The sequence below is a fragment of the Stegostoma tigrinum genome, chromosome 8 (genome assembly GCF_030684315.1).
Source record: "Stegostoma tigrinum isolate sSteTig4 chromosome 8, sSteTig4.hap1, whole genome shotgun sequence".
Lineage (NCBI taxonomy): Eukaryota > Metazoa > Chordata > Chondrichthyes > Orectolobiformes > Stegostomatidae > Stegostoma > Stegostoma tigrinum.
The window spans coordinates 88,329,749-88,347,918 of NC_081361.1; positions in this window are offsets into that span (position 1 = coordinate 88,329,749).

Here is an 18,170-nt window from a genome sequence, read left to right on the forward strand (position 1 = left end):
GCTAATGGGGAGAAGACTTTGCACCAGATTAAACCTGATCATGCTGGACCTGGGCAAGGGAGGGTGAAACAGCATCAGGAATGCCAATGTCGGATGCCAGACTCCCCTGGGTGAGAGAAACAGTTTACTACGGGGATGGGGTTTAGTGTAAGAACTATGGAAATGGCCCTGCAGGTGTAAGAGGTTTGGTCAATGCAAGGTCAAGCCCAGTAATGTATAAAGTTGTAGCAGGAGCAACAGTCCTGAACAAACACGTGGACCATATGAAAGCCGTGAACTTGCAAACTGTGCGGGAGTAAAACCTGCCCTGCTCCTCGAGCAGTTGGAAAGGCTGTCAGAACCCATGGTTCTCCGTCTCTGTGAAGTATTGAAGAGACCTCTGAATTTGAGATGGACACAGTGGATCCCCCTACCTTGATGCCTTTGTCACTGGAAGAAGGGAGTGAATTTCTCCGGAGACGTTGCAGGCACAAGGGGTAATTTCCTGTGCATTACACACTATCCATATCTGACACAGAGGAACGTGATCCTGTGCTAAAACACCCCAGGAGGAGCTACAAGAAAAAGGACCCAGCCTGTGTCCTTGGACTCAGAGGGGGAAAGATATCTTGCTTGCAACAAGGTCAGGCAGGTGGACCTCATAGAATAGGAGTCCCCTGATTGGGGCTATTAGATTAGATTAGATTCCTTACACAGTGTGGGAATAGGTCCTTCGGCCCAACAAGTCCACACCGCCCCATGCAGCATTCCACCCAGACCCAGCCCCTGTGACCCACACACCCCTGAACACAACGGGCAATTTAGCATGGCTGATCCACCTATCCTGCACATCTTTGGTCTTTGGGAGGAAACCGGAGCACCCGGAGGAAACCCACGCAGACATGGGGAGAATGTGCAAATTCTGCACAGACAGTTGCCTGAAGCTGGAATTGAATCCGGGTCTCTGGCACTGTGAGGCTACACTGACCCACCGTGCCGCCCTATTTGTCTGGTCCAATCAGGGAGCCCTGGCTGGCGGATAAAAACAGGAGTGTCAGACATCCTGGTCACTCTGAAATCTGGCTCCAAGGGAACTGGATCAATGTCAAGGGCTGTCCACGTATAAATAAGGGGTAACCCAGTGACGGGGTACCAGCCTCTGTGAAGTTATTTCAATTTAACCCGACTCTCCTTATCAAAGGTCACTCTGCTCTGTCCAGAATGTACTTCCCTCTATCTCTTCCTTTCACTGGAATTTCCACATTTTCTTGCTCCTGTTTCACAATTCTGCAGTTTGTGCCTCAGTAACAAAGGCTTGGGTTACACCTTACATATGTTTTATGTTACATCCAAAGAGGTATGCCTGGCAGTTTCTATTTTTCAAGGGAACATAGCCATTACAGGAAGCATCCACATCATCTAAAACATAAGCAAAACACCTCAGATGCTGGAAATCTGAAATAAAGAAAGCAAAACAGGCTGTAAGTAGTGAGTAGGCCTGTCAGATCTCCCCATTCTGCCTGATCATTGATCTTACCTTTTGTTTCTCCTGCTTCTTTCCCCAATATGATAGAAAAATGCTTTTATTTTTATTTGCCTTAATTCTGATGAGAGGTTATCACGACCAGAAATGCCTATGGAGGCAGAATCTCAATAAACACCTCCCGGATGCTGCTAGCCAATCAGGGGCAGGCAGCTCTTTGGCTCACCAGTGCCACAATGAGGTAGTAGCTGCTGCTGGAAGGGCAAATACTGATTCCCCCATTATCCTTAATCTAATGACCTTCCTGTTTCCAACCTTAACCCCAGAGAGTGTAGAAAATATGACACGCCTCCCCCCAAAACCCTGCGTGAATTCTGTTTCTCTCCACTGATTTGGCCTGACCTGCTGAGTATTTACTTCAGAGGAAGCATCTGAGGAAAGGTCACTAGACCCGAAATGTTAACTCTGATGTTTTCTTCACAGGTGCTGCCAGACCTACTGAGCTTCTCCAGCAACATCTTTTGTTCCAAATTTACAACATCCGCTGTTGTTTTGATTTTTATTTAGTTCAAGCCCTCCTCATTGAGTATCACTTTCAGACGAATGATATTCTGCACGATTTGGTCTCAAAAATTAGAGTTGGCCATATTGGTAGAATGAAGCATTTTTGATGTACTTTGCAACTGAAGTAGAGGTATTAATGTCTGTATTAAAATGATATGATGAGACGCCTTTCACATTGGTTTTAGCATCCATCAATTATTACTAACAGCAGCCATTGCTCATTTTCAAATTTGTATTCAAAATGAGCCAAAACTACCAGAGTATGAACCTTAAGTACTTAGAATCCCTAGGGTGGAAGCAGGCTAATTGGCATATCAGGTCCATGCGAACCTCCAAAACAGCATCCAACTCAGATCCAACCCCGTACCCTAACCCTGGGAGCCCGCATTTCCCCCTGGCTAATCCACCTAGCCTGCACATTCCTGGACACTATGGGCAACTTAGCAAGGTTAATCTGCCTAACCTTCACATCTTTGGACTGAGGGCGGAAACAAGGGCATCTAGAGGAAACCCAAGCAGGCACGGGGAGAACGTGCAAACTCCACACAGACAGTCACTCAAGGGCGGAATCAAACCCTAGCCCCTCACACTATGAGGCAGCAGTCCCAGCACTGAACCTCTATGCCACCCTTACACGCTGTAGTACCAGCTTCTTTCTGCTGAGTAAGAGAAAGTAGAAAAATGCTCAGAACCTGATCAGAATAAATCTCAGTTTGAGTCTGACCAATTTGACATGACTGATAATCTTTGGATTTCTGGCCCAGATTTGCACTCATCCTTATTAAAGATACATCAAGGATTAACATGACAATTGTTTTGGAAATGCCACTTTGATTCCTCAGGTTACAATAGAAGATTTTAGAAGATGATGTGTAAAAAAAAAGTTGAGTAGTTTTAAAATTTAAAGACTCCCCCGATACTTTGTAAGTGGAGCATTTTCATTTTTACAACAGAATGTGAGTATGTAAGCTGTCAGCAATATATGTGCTGGGAATTTAGAAAGCTTTGGCTGGGTTGAGTGTCATAAAGTGGCACTGTTACCAGCTGAGATTCAAGCAGAACTAGAGCACTGGAAATAGCTTAACAGATAAATGTCGAATCAGCCAAAGCAACCATGCAGTAAATACAAAATAAATCCCTCAGGTTCTTCCTGGGTCTGGAGAAAACTGAGCATTATTGCTCAATACAGGGGTTCCTGATCTCAGATCTATGCTACAAAGTTATGCTTCATACTGTAGGACTTTCAAACATTAAGCAGAGAATTTGCTTGCATCCTCCGTAAACAAAACCATTCCCCTACAGATAGAATATTGCCTAGGATTCCCAGGTTGATCTTATTTTCTTAATGTGAACAACACTTTCCACTACATTTTTCTCAATCAAGTCTACAAAATGTGCAAATGTAGTTGTTTTTCCTTCGAACAAACAGTGCACATGCTTTGAGTTTTTATGGCATATTAACAAACATAAAATTCTGTTTTATTTCATGCAATGAAAATTGTCTGCTCAGTGAAATGTAGGATAACTCCAAAGGCACACAGTGACTTGTAGTTGTTCCCATGTAGCACAAAATGTGTCTTCTACTGAAAAAGGGAGGGTGCTAAACACTCTGGTGGAAATTTAGCGTCATTAATTCCAAATTTCTGATTATGTCTTTACAATGTTGAGAAATGTATGCCAGATTAGACACTTCCATCCTAGGCTTAAATCTGCTATATTAGTATGAGGTTCAATTATCACTAGAAACAGTGCATTGCAATTTTTGGCAGGAATTCAGAGTAGCAGTTTGATGTAACTGTTTCCTTTAAGGGATGGATATTTCCGATAGTAATAGCCAGAAACCGTGAAGCTATTGGCAACATGTTCAACTTCAGAAGAAGTGCAAGACAGCCACTAACGGATTGGCTACCAGGGAAACACTTTGCTCCCAGTGCAATCTACACTTGTACGTTTTGCTTTTTCCCACAGCAGTTCCATTTTATCCCAACGGAGTTCGCACATGCCGACAGCTGGCCACATGGTGGCGATGTAGCAACTGTCGAATGTCAGAAAAATGCCCATCTAATGCCCTTTAGAGAAGGAAATCGGTCACCCTTGCCCAGCCTGGCTGACTAATGACTCTAGACCCACAGCAATGTGGTTGACTCTTTATTGCTGCCTGGACAATTAGGAATGGGCAATAAATGCTGGCCTAGCCAACAATGCCACATCCCATGAATGATTATTTTTAAAGAAAGGGATGAGGTTTAAGTCAACATGACAGCTTGGCATGTGATTCCTTCTGTCTTGAGGGGTGCCAGTGGGAAGCTGGAAGTGAGAGGTGAGAAAGATTGGCAGCTGACTCGCAGAGTGAAACATTAGAGATACTGGAAACATCTTAACCATTAATTTGGAGACAGTACGAACTGCAGATGCTGGAGTAAAGATAACACAGTGTGGAGCTGGAGGAGCACAGCAGGCCAGGCAGCATCAGATGGGGAGGAAGGTTGATATTTTGGGCTTCTTCAGAATCCTTCTTCGGAATTGGGGGAGGGGAAAGTGAACTGGGAAATAAATAGAGAGAGGAGGGGTGGGGCTGGGGGAAGTGACTACAGGTAAGAAGTGGTGGGATTGGTCAGTTTGATGGGAGAGGCGGATAGGTGGGAGAGAAGGTAGACAGGTTGTTTCAGGTCAAGGCGATGGGGATGAGTGGGAGAGTTAGACATGGAATGAAGCCGGGGGTGGGGAGATTTCAAAACTGGTAAATTCTGTGTTTAGGCCATCAGGTGGTAGACCCCCGAGGTGGAATATGAGGTGTCGTTCCTCCAGTTTGTGGGTGGTGTCATTGTGACACTGGAGGAGATCTAGGATGGACACATCGCCCAGGGAGTGGAAGGGGAAGTTAAAATGGTTGGCGACCAGAAGGTGTTGTCATTTGTCGCATATAGAGCACAGATGCTCTATGAAACACAGTCTCCAAGTTTAAGCTTGGTCTCACCGAAGTAAAGGAGGCCACATCGGGAGCAGTGGAAGCAGTAGACCAGTTTGGAGGACGTACAGGTGAACCATTGTCCGATAAGTAAGGTTTGTTTTGTGCCTTGGATGGAAGTGAGGGGGGAGGTGTAGCACTTCCCGCCATTTTAGGTAAAGGAGCTGGCAGTGGTGTTTGTTTTTGTTAGTTTGCTTTTTTTTTGTCGTGGTCATACAGGTAAATGATGGAGTACTGCTTCATTCACCTGGTTGATAATCAAGAGATACAGACTAAACCTCTAGGAATGTGGGGTCAAGCTCCTTTGTCGCAACTGTAGGTAGAATTTAAAGTCAATTAATTAATTTAGAATTGAAAACAAACCTTGGTAACAGTGACCATGAAAGTATCTCTGACGGCTGTAAAAAACCATCAGTTCACTAATACCCTTTGGCGGGCAGAAATTTGCCATCCTTAGTTGGTCAACACTATATGTGACTCCAGACCCACCACAATGTGGTTGACTATTAAGTGCCCCCTTCAAGTGGACCTTGAAGCCACTTTGTTCGAGGACAATTAGGCACAGGTAATAATACCAATAACAGTGCACCCACATCACATGGATAAAGTAACCAGTAACAGAAAAACTACAACTAGAGTGTTGATTTTGTCTTTAACGTAATGAAGATACTTGCACGAATAGCAGAGTATGATGAGACCCCAGTCAAACTGCAGTGGAAGCAGATTGAGGACTGAGTTGAGGAGGAACATCTTCATCCAAAGGGTTGTGACTCTGTGCAATTCCCTGCCCAGCGAAGCAGTTCAGGCTACATCATTGAATGTTTTAAGTCAAAGGACGATAGATTTTTGAACAGTAAAGGAGTCAAGGTTATGGTGAGCGGGTGGATAAGAGGAGTTGAGTCTGTAAAAAGATCAGCCATGGTCTTACTAAATAGTGGGGCAGGCTTGAGGGGCCAGATGGCCTACTCCTGCTCCTAGTTCATAAACATGGCAGAAGATGGACTTACTATACCTTTCCAGCAACATCCGTTTAAATTCACGACAAATTCAGAAACGGAATTGTATTTTGAAATGAGAGCTGGATTAAAAAATAAATGTAAGTTGATCTGAAGCTGGAATTGATCTTCCAGTATGGCTCACAAAGCTCTTCTCCCACCATAATGACAACTGTATCAACAGCTCTTGCCACTGTGCCTTTGTCCATAAAAAGAAGGGTTTGATTCTCAATTCTGAATACCAAGTATTTCATGTTTGGATCTTAAGCACTTTTGAGTTGTTGGGATTTAAGGTGCTTTTATTTTGAGCCTCAATGATCCCATCCTGAAATAGAGTTTTCATCTGTGAAAATTCACTCATTATTATTCAGTAATCTCACATTTCAGCATTTGACATGATGTTACTCAATTTTGGCGTATTTACAAACTTACAATACCATGTATGTATTTCACTATATGGAATATGCACATAATTAGCAGCCAATCTGTACGTTTCACCCCAAAATGCACACATGATTGTATGTAATTGATGTGTTTTAAGTAGAATGTATGCATTTCATTATATTCACTGAAAAAAATGATTCCATCTGAAGACTGCAGACAATGAATTATACAAATCCCAAAGGGGACGTTATGCTGTTGTCTTAATTGCTTCCCTGGTGGACGTTTTAAAAGGTAAAATGATTGTGGAACATTTTCATGCAAATCTTTAATTCAGGAGCAAAAATACTAAATCATCTACTTAGCAGCTTCTGCCACACTCATGCTCTCTCCTTGTTGCCAAATGAAACTTTCACCAATGATTTTCCCTGCTACAACCTTCAAATGGGTAAATTTATCCAAGTTCGATCCTTCTTTCACAATGTCCATGAGGCACACTTCCTTTCCTCTAGATCCATTCCACTAAATTGCCAACTCTTCATTTTCCTTTCATGCCCGGCTTACCAAATGGCTTTGTAAATAGTTCTCGTTTCTTGGCTACTGAGCTGCTCTTCATCATTTCTGCCATCATTCCTCCTTCGCTCAGAAAACCCTCCTTTGAAGCCTTTTGCCACTCCTACCTCCCTTTATGCTCCAAAGTCCTCAAACATGCCATCACCATGCAAATCGGTGCTCATCCTTTCACTACCTCTGCATTGGGATCTCATCAAACAGGTTTCTAACCTACTGTTATTGGCAATCATCGCTAATGAGTATGATTGCCTACACTGGGAATTCCATGTCACTGGTCATGGGTTCTGTGGATCTTTGTATGGCTGGAGCCTGATTCTAGAGCCGCATCTCCACCAATGCATTGGTCAGGTGTTTCCAGGAATTAGGATTGGTCCTTGGCCTTGAGTCCATCGGCATTCCTTTCCCTGGTTCCTTTTCTGTACTTCCTTTTGCTGATGGCTGTTCTCAAAGAATCGTGTCCCTTCACATAGGAGCTTCCTCCAAGTCAGTTTCTTCTGAACAAGGGTTTCCCATGCATTGCATTTCTTGAGGGAAACCTTAGGGAATCTTTGAACTGCTTCCTTTGTCCTCCTCTTGTTCAAGAGCCTTCCTGCAGCTGGGCAAAGATGATTTGCTTTGGCAGTCAGAACTAAGCACATGGCTGGCCTCGTGGTTTCAGATGATCATGGTCTTGATGCTGGTTAGCTCCTTCAAGGGCACTCATGTTAGTCTTCCCTGCTGATGCAGATAATCCATCTCAAGCAATGCTGATGGTACTTTTCAAGGGTCATGAGGTGGTGTCTATATGTTGTGCATGTTTTAGAGCCATATAGAAGAATCAGAAGAATACCTGGTGTTATGGACCTGACTAAACGCCCTCAAAATAGGGAGCCTATATCCCCGAATGGTTTCTTATTTTAAAGGTAAGTACCAGGCATTGTTTCAAGATGCAATTCAATTGTCAAGATGCAATTCAATTGTCAAGCTACAAGTCTTGAAGCAAAATACATTTTATTCATTCTCTGTAGTTAAATACAACAAAAGAAAGGAAGAATTGGTGTAACCTTAAACACTACCAGAAAACTTAACAGAATAATTTCTTAGTTAACTACCACTCAGTAACAGTTCCAATGTAGTAACACCCCACAAACACACCCTTGGCAAACACAAATTCAGTAAAATAGATTGTCTCACAGATAATTCTTCAGCCCAGGAAGAAAAACATCCAGAGAAAACTCAGAGAAAGTAGCAGGGAATAATACACTGTAACTTCCAAACACAGTTTCAAGATCTCAGCAACAGCTGCTGAAAACAGAAAACCAAAAATCCTGGCTCTGTGGAAGTTTGACCCCACTCATTCAGGCTGTTTCTATTGTTCCAATTTTTAAAATAAAATCCAAGTCCTCATAATTTTTTTTTTGGCTCTTACACCTCATAAAGCCTTACTATTGTCACACTGCCTTATATATAAGGATCTTGGTATCAGTATGGATGTCATGGTTGTCAAAGACTCTCTTCCTTAGGCATCCAAAAGCACTCATAGATTGGCTGCAATGTTGAATCTTTGCATCAGTGCTAGCCTTAGATAAGAGGTAGCTTTGCAGGTAAGGGAAATGTTCCAGGTTTGGAAGGATTTCCCATTGATATTAATGAAGGGGTTGATTGGAACTTGACTTTGGGTCAGTAAAGGATTTAAGTCTTCTTGAGGTTGAGGCTGAGACCAATTCTTCGGTATGCTTCCATGAAGGCATTAAGTGAGGTTTGAAGGTTCTTTTCTGAGAGAGCAAAGCTGACATTGTCATCAGTACACTAAAGATCCACAAGTGATTCCAACCTATGCGATGATACTTGAATGTCTCTAATCATATTACACATGATTCCAATCACAGTGTACTCTCTCTACTCCAATTCTTTGCTGGTTACATTCTTGTCTCCTTCTCTACTGGCCATCTGAATCAGATGGTCGTCATTGGGTTCCACTCTTACCTGCTCTATCACAGTTATAGCATTTCCATAAATAACATACAAATAGGTGACAAGGCAAGTAGTGAGGATGAATGAAATGTCTTCAGAGAAACATACACACATTAAGTGTGTGGACAAAAACCTAGCGGGGTGGTGAAAACATAGTGGTATTATTGCTAGAACATTAATCCAGAAACTCAGCTAATATTCTGGGGACCTGGGTTCAGAACCTGCCATGGCAGATGGTGGAATTTGAGATGAATAAAGATATCTGGTATTAAGTATCTATCAATGACCATGAAGCCATTGTTGATTGTTGCATAAACCTACCCAATTCTCTAGTGTCCTTCAGAGACCAATATCTGCCATTAGTTCTGAGGAAGGGTCACTGGACCTGAAACGTTAGCACTGTTTTCTCCTTCACAGATGCTGCCAGACCTGCTGAGCTTTCCCAGCAACTTTGTTTTTATTCTTGATTTACAACATCCGCAGTTCTTTTGGTTTTTATCTGCAATATTCACCTGGTCTGGCCTACATGTGACTCCAGACCCACAGCTATTTTGTTGATTCTCAGTTGCCATCTGAATTGCCTAGTAAGCTATTAAGTTGCATCAACCAGGACAAAGTTTCAAAGAAAAGTAAATGGATGGATCACATGGTGTCGTAAATGACAACGGCAGAAATGTCCAAGTCAAGCCTGCAAAGTTCTGCTCTCTGACATCTGGGTGTTACAGCCTAAATTGGGAGAGCTGTCTCACATAGTCATACTCATGGAATCATACCTTACAGACAATGTCACAGACATCACTATCACCGTACTATAGCGGAACAAAACCAGCAGAGGTGGCTGGCACATTGGTATACAGGCAGGAGAGAATCACCCTTGAAGTTCTCAACATTGACTCCAGACCTCATGAAGTCTCATGGCTTCAGGTTAAAAATGAGCAAGGACAACCCTTGCAAGGGAACAGAATGTACCCTGGGTGGAGGATTTCAATGTCCACCAGCAAGATTGGCTTGGCAGAAGTACTACTGACTGAGCTGGTCAGGTCATAAAGGACACAGCTGCTAGACTGCAGCAGGCAGTGAGGGAACCAACAAGAGGGAAAAACATACTTGGCCTCATCCTTACCAATCTGCCAGCTGTAGGTGCATCTGTCCATGATAGTATTGATAAGCGTGACTGCCGCACAGTCTTTGTGGAGACAAAGCCTTGCCTTCACATTGAAAATAACCTCCATTGTGTTGTGTGGCACCATCACCATGCTAAATGGGACAGACTTTGAACAGGTCTAGCAACTCAAGACTGGGTATCCATGAGGGATAGTGGGCCAGCAAGAGCAGCAGAATAATATTCCAGCACAATCTATATCCTCATGGCCCAGCATATCCCCTACTCAACCATTACTATTATGCAAGAGGATCAACCCTAAACAACATTAGCAGCAAATGATAGACAAGCTAAGTGATTCCACAGCCAACAGATCAGGTCTAGGCTCTGCAGTCCTGCCACATCCAGTCGTCAATGGTGGTGGTCAATTAAACACCTTACCAGAGGAAGAGGTTCCATAAATATCCCCTTCCTCAATGATACGGGAGCCCAGTGTGAAAGATAAGGCTGAAGCATGCATAGCAATCTTCAGCCAGAAGTGTTGAGTGGATGATCCATCTCAGCCTTTTCCAATGGTCCCCAGCATCACAGATGCCAGTCTTCAGTCAGTTCAATTCACTCCATGTGGTATCAAGAAATGATTAGAAACAGCGGATACTGTAAAGGCTATTGACCCTGACTACATTCCAGCAACAGTATTGATGGCTCATGCTCTAGAATTTACTGCTCCCCTAGCTAAGCTCTTCCAGTAAAGTTACAAGTCTGGTATCTAGCCAACAACGTTGAAAATTACCCAGGTATGCCCTGTACGTAAAAAGCAGAACAAATCCAACCTGGTCAATTACCACTCCATCAGGCTGCTGTCAATCCTCGGTAAAGTGATGCAATGCGTCATCAACAGTGCCGTCAAGCAGCATGTGCTCAGCAATAACTTGCTCATTGATGCCCAGTTTGGGTTCCACAAGGGCCACTCAGCTCCTGGCCTCAAAGATGGACAGAAGAGCTGAATTCCAGAGGTGAGGTGAGAGTGGCAGCTCTTGATATCAAAGCTACATTTGACTGAGAGTGGCATCAAGGACCCCTCACAAAACTGGAACCAACGGGTATCGGGGGCAAAGTCTCTACTGGTTGAAGGCATACCTGGCACATAGGAAGATGGTTATACTTGTTGGAGGTCAGTCGTCTCAGCTCCAGGACATCTCTGCAGGAGTTCCTCAGAGTAGTGTCCTAGGCCTAACCATCTTTAACTGCTTCATCAATGACCTTCCGCCCATCATAAGGTCAGAAATGGGGATGATCACTGATAATTGCACAATGTTCAGCACTATCTGCAACTCCTTAGATCCTGAAGCAGTCCAAATTAAAATGAATATTAAATGGAAAAAGATGTGAACAGAGGAAATTGGGAACCTTTTTCCATGAATCACCAAAAAGCTAACATTCAAGTGGGCAATAGAGAAGGCAAATGGAATATTGGCCTTTATTTTCAGGACAATGGAATATAAAAGTAGGGAAGCTTGTGATGGCAAATGGGACTAAATTGTTTAGGATATCTAGTTGACGTGGACGATTTGGACTGAAGGAACTGTTTCCATGCTGTGTAACTCTATGACTCCATACAAAGCGCTAGTCAGAGCACACCTGGAATACTATCGGAGATAGTAGGAACTGCAGATGCTGGAGAATCCGAGATAATAAGGTGTAGAGCTGGATGAACACAGCAGGCCAAGCAGCATCAGAGGAGCAAGAAAGCTGACATTTCAGGTCTGGACCCTTCTTCAGAAAGTCCTGGAATACCATGAATACTTTTGGGCTCCTACTTTAGTAAAGATAGACTGGCATTGGAGACAGCCCAGAGAGGGCTCACTATGCTGATGCCAGATATGGAGGCGCTATCTCATGAGGAGATGTTGGGTAGATTGGGCCAGTACTCATCGAAATTTAGAAGAAAGAGAGCATCGTTATTGAAACAAACAAAATAGTAAACTGTACCACTTGGGATCTGCTCATCCAAAACTCTGCTGCTTGCCTTGTACCCCAAGCTCAGTCCCATTGAATCAACATTTTTCTGCTTACTGTGCTGAGTAGTCTCTAACTCTCACCCTCATGAGTGATCTAGCCTTTCCCTGCCCCTGTAATATTTTCCATACTGTACAAACTTCTTAGAACTCTGATTTCTTCCAACTTGCATTACCCTATCGTTAGTCACTATACCTTTTGTTTTCTAGGCCTTAAACTCTGAAAATCTCTCCTTACACTGGTTTTCCTTCAGGATCCTTTTTAAAATGCATCTCATACAATCATAGAGATGTACAGCATGGAAACAGACCCTTCAGTCCAACTCATCCATGCTGACCAGATGTCCTACATTAATCTCGTTCCATTTGCCAGCATATGGCCTGTACCCCTCTCAACCAATCCTATGACAGGTCGGCACAACACCGAGGGCCAAAGGACCTGTTCTGTGCTGTAATGTTCTATGTTCTATTCATGTATCCATCCAGATACCTTTTCAATATTGCAATTATGCCAGCCTCCTCCATGTACCATAGCTCAGCGGTTAGCACTGCTGCCTCACAGTTCCGAAGAACTGGGCTCAATTCCATTCTCAGACAACTGTCTGGGGGAGCTTACCCGTTCGCCTGGTACCTGTGTATGTTTCCTACAGGTGCTCTGGTTTTCTCTCACAGTCCGAACATACACAGGTTAGATGGATTGGCCATGCTAAATTGCCCTGTAGTGCCCAGGGATGTATAGGTTGGTGTGTTAGTTATGGAAGATACAGGGTAGGGGGATGGGTCTGGGTGGGATGCTCTTTGGCAGGTCGGTGTGGACTTGGTGGGCCAAATAGCCTGTTTTTACACAGGTGGGACTCGTATAGCTCTGGCAGCTCATTCCATACAGGCACCATTCACTAAGTTGCCCCTCAGGCCCCTTTTAAATCTTTCCCCTCTCACCTTAAACCTGTGCCCTCCAGTTTTGGACTCCCCTACCCTGGGAACCTTTGTCAGTCTTTGTCTGATTGCAATTCAGTGAGGTATTTTGGGATGTGCTTCCTGTGAAAGATGCCACATCAGTGAAAGTTTTTCTGATGAACGGTCTAGGCCCGAAACGTCAGCTTTTGTGCTCCTGAGATGCTGCTTGGCCTGCTGTGTTCATCCAGCTCCGCACTTTGTTATCTTACATCGGTGAAAGTTGTTCTCCAGTGACCCTACAAAACGATCAAGCAGTCAGCTGTTAGAAATCCGTGGACTAAAGGGTGTCAATATGGCTTTCAGCATGAGAGGTCCCTCAATTTTGCCATCAAGTTGATGCTTCAATCTCTAAATGTGCAGCTAGAGTGTGATCCCAATCGCAATCATTGGAATGCATGCTAAGCTGCATGACTCATTTGTACTTTGGCAAATTAACCATGCCTGCCTACATTGTTAGGCCAGGGCACAGAAAAGCATTGATTAATTGGAGACTGGGAATACCCTGTGCTGATGGCATTCTGTGGTTTCTACCCACAGTGCGGGACGGCAGTAATGGTAAGGGTCTTGGTACCAACAGAATGGAGATAGCAGGCAATTGGAAACTGATGACTTGTCTCGACTAGTGCTGGGAGCCTGGTCAGAGAACCTGTGGATTGAGTCAGAAGTATGCCTAATGACCTGCTGCCTAATAGCCATTCACAAAGACATGATTCTTCCCAGTGACAAGGAAGAAAATGAGAAGGAAAATAAAAATCTAATCACGTATTCATTACCAGAACTGAATCAAGGAGGCTGTTGCAAAACCATTACCATAAGCCTGGGAGAGACAGCAAATTATTAATAACTATTTTCAGTCATGGCATACAGTTAATATTATGGTCTTCTGAATGAACAATTGTCTAGAGCTTACTGTGTCCAATTTTGGGCCCCACACCTCAGGAAGGACATACTAGCCCTGGAGCGTGTCCTGCGGAGATTCACACGGATGATCCCTGGGTTTAATGTATGATGAATGGCTAAGGATCCTGGGATTGTACTCATTAGAGTTTAGAAGGTTGAGGGGAGATCTAGTAGAAACTTACAAGATAATGTATGGTTTAGAAGGGGTGGCGCTAGGAAGTTGTTTCCGTTAAGCGGGGAGACTAGGACCTGTGGGCACAGCCTTAAAATTAGAGGGGGTAAATTTAAAACTGAAATGAGACGACATTTCTTCAGCCAGAGAGTGGTGGGCTTGTGGAATTCATTGCCACGGAGTGCAGGGGATGCCGGGACGTTAGTTGCCTTCAAGGCAGAGATCGACAAATTCTTGATCTCAAAAGGAATCAAGGGCTACGGGGAGAGTGCAGGGAAGTGGTGTTGAAATGCCCATCAGCCATGATTTAAATGGCGGAGTGGACTTGATGGGCCGAATGGCCTTACTTCCACTCCTATGCCTTATGGTCTTGTGGTCTTATGGTCTAAAAAGGAACAACTAACTGCCCTGGAAAAGGTGGTGGTGAGCTGGCATCTTGTACAGTTGCTACACATACTGTAGGTAGACTTTCTGTACCATTAGGAAGGGAGTTCCAGGATCTTGATCCAGTTACAATAATGGAACAGAAATATAATTCCAAGTCAGGTGGTAAGTGACTTGGAGGGGAAATTGCAGGTCATTGTCTTCCCATGTATCTGCTGCTGTTGTCCTTCTAGGTGGTAAAGTTTGTGAGTTTGGAAGATGCTGTCAAAGGTGCCTTGGTGAGTTACTGCAGTGCATCTTGTAAATGATGCACACTGAAGAGTACAGAAAGTTCCTTGACATGAACGTAATGTTAGGGCAAGTTCACCTCGTCCTACTAACAAGTTATGCTGGACTTTGATTTTAATCTTCAAGCCATATTTGGTCAACTATCCAATTCTTTCTTTGAACATTGTGGGAATTTAAAGTAGAATTTTTATGCCATAACTATCTATGATAACCATTGACTCTATGACATAATTCTCATTACTATAAGATGAACCAGGATTGATTCTGACAATAAATGTCAAGCATTGAAAGGTAGCAGTTTGTAACTTAATTCTCAAGGACCCCACAAACAGATAACAGATGCTTAGCATTTATAGTCTTCAATGTGCTGGTATTGGCTTAGACTTGGACAAGTTCAGCTGAATCTTACTGTTTTCAGGCGAAACGTTAGCTGAGGTGAGCTTTTTTGAAGGTTTTCTCTCATGAGGCTGAGCGAGATTTCTTGCTGTGTATTAACTAACTTGTGTCTTTAACTGCCTACCTCACCCCAGTGGCATCCTTCCTGTCTAATTCTAGTCCCATTTTATCACACAGTTTTCCTGGAACAACTCACTGCTGCAGGAATCTTTTGGAATTAGTCGGCACCCCTGACATTTCCAGCATCTTTAAAAGTCTGTTGTGCATCTAGACAATCGCTGCCAGTCCACAGCTGCCCTGTGTGGTTCCTAATGCTTGCCCCAGACATGGAGGTAAGGAAAATTGGCATTGTGCTTTGTGGGCAGTGCACAGAGGTCCGGGCTGGTACCAACATGAGTGTTCTTTTGCCCCAGACCAGCATTGCAATCATAGTTATCTGGTGCAGCTTTGAAGAGCTGTTCAGAGATATGTCATGAGGGATCTTAGAGGGTGGCATATGTTGGACCCTGGATGAAGACTGAGTTTACCCAGTGCCCATGCAGCATGCCCTAAGATGTTGGTGCACATCATGAAGTACACTTTCTGACTTCCGTGCTGACAATTCTTGATGTCAAACTATTTATGCACGCTCAGTAAGACAGGAAGCTGAATATTAATGAGGTGAGTTGTGCCATTAATTAGGCATTAACAAGCTGAAATCCACCTTAATGGGCAACTTGCAGTTGCCAAGTGAGAAACACACCACACTGCTCGTCAGATGAATAACAGATGAAGTGAGAGGCTCCCAACATCGAGATAGGCCTTGCTGGTCTTCTACGCAGTTCTGCCTGAGATCTCACTATAGCCCATCATAAGCCCTGACAAGGTTCTGTCCTTTGATTCTGAAATACATCTGTAGAGATATTGAGGAAAAAGTTACAGTCCCGCTAAAAACCTACTTGAGGAGGACATTTCTTTTTAAGATCCAATCTAAAGCTTGCTGTATAAGTTCCTCTTATGATCTGAATTGAAATTTCAGGCTAATAATAAGTTCAGCTGGAGACATTCACCTTGCTGGAGGAGAATGATAACAAAGCTCATTCTTCTTCTGCACAGCTCCTCAGGTCGTCATGTGAGATGTATTACCTCAACAAATTTTATTTACTCTTTCATGGGATATGGGGATCACTGGCAAGCCCTAATTTCCCCTAACTTAAATGGGTTGCTTGGCCATTTCAGAGTGTCATTAAGAGTCAACTACATTGCTGTAGGTCTGGTGTCACATGTAGGTCAGACCAATTAAGGAAAACAAACTTCCTTCCCTGAAGGACATGAGTGAGCCAGAAGGGTATTTACAACAATATTCACATGGTCACCATTAGATTTTTCATTGAATTCAAATTTCACCATCTGTGATGATGGGACTTGAACTCATCTCCCTGGAGCATTGACCTGGGATGTTGGATTGCACTACCTCTAAACCACCACCTCCCCTAAATGTTTGTCTTGCTTCCTCTAATGTTGATTCCGACAGAGGCAGTGCGAGGTTATCAACCTATGATAAATAGGGATTTGGTACACAGCATAGCTACAGAACAGGTGTTGAAAAGACACAGCCCAAATCAATGGACCTGGCATTCCAAATGCCCCTCCAACAGCCTTGATGCTGAAATAATCCCAGATGTTGGCCACTAATCCAAAGTAATTGCTCTTCTGAAACCCGACGAAAACCAGACCATATTCCCTTAATTCCCTTTAAACAAATATAATATCTAACGTCTTTCAGGAGGTGTGTATTGGTACACAAGACGTCAAAGTATAAAAGATACACAATGAACCAGCGGAATCAATTAGACATGATTCTGCGTGCAAACTACCCCCACAAGAGAAATTAAACAAAATGTAAACCCTGAACCTGAGAACCTAATATCATGCAGTTGACACAATCCATACGTAGCAATTGTGCTGTGGCCCCTGTAGGTAAACGGGTGCTATGATGATCAGCGTTTAGTCAGGCATTGCTCGGAGTAAAAGCACACATGGCAATGTTGGAACTGAATGACTGTGTGTTGGGAAATGCTGCGACATACGACTTCACGAATATCTGAATGTTACAATCACAGATTGACATGAGCAATACTTACTTGGAAAACCTCAAAAACGCTGGAAGAAATAAGAGGGTAGCTGTGTTGTATAACCCCTGTAAAGCTCTGATTAAAAACAACGATAATATTAGATATAGGCTGGAGATTTAAAACTCACTGGGCATCAGTGTCTAGCAGTTGTGCCAGTAATTTTAAAAAAAAATTAACAAGCGTAAGAAGAATTAGTTTGAAAAACTTTAACAATCAAAATATTTGATTTTCATTCTCAGCAATGAAAAGAAATATGTGTCCAACAAAATAAAGACAAATAAGCTGCTTTGTTTTCATATTGTAAAACAGCAATAATCATTATGTTAATAATCAATGCAGTCACATGCCTATTTAGCCCAAGTATTAGCGATGTACCAGGACCTATAATTCATCCAATTAACCAACCGGACAATTTACTCAGGACTCATCCAATCTGAGATTATAAATGTCAGCCCAAGTGGGGCTCTGTTCTGATGATTCAACAAATACATGACTATGGTTTTCATCAGTGTTGCTTTTGAAATGCTGACACAGCTTGAAAAAACAGTAACACTATAACTAAGAGAGAGCAACTGCCAAACAGAATACAAAAATCTTTCAGAAGCCAGGACCCTTGCTGCACAGAAAACCTCAGATTGATGGTGATTGTGAGAACATCATTTTTGTCTGAGTCATTCTGGGGTCTTTACTTCTGTTTCCTTATTGCTTTTGAAGGAGAAATGACCATTAGCAGTTGGACTCTCTCTGGGCATCCTTCAGCCTTGAGAAACCTCTTGCAATCTGCTCAAGATGTGTGAAGTGGAATCAATCTGTTCTCCCCTTATCTCAATGCATGGAAACAGTCTCCATTGCCTGCTTTTCTCTTCTTCTGAAATACTAGGCTACTGAAGCCTTAGTTGTTGAATGCTATAGCTAAGGGAAATATTCCTGCTGTCTACTGGTA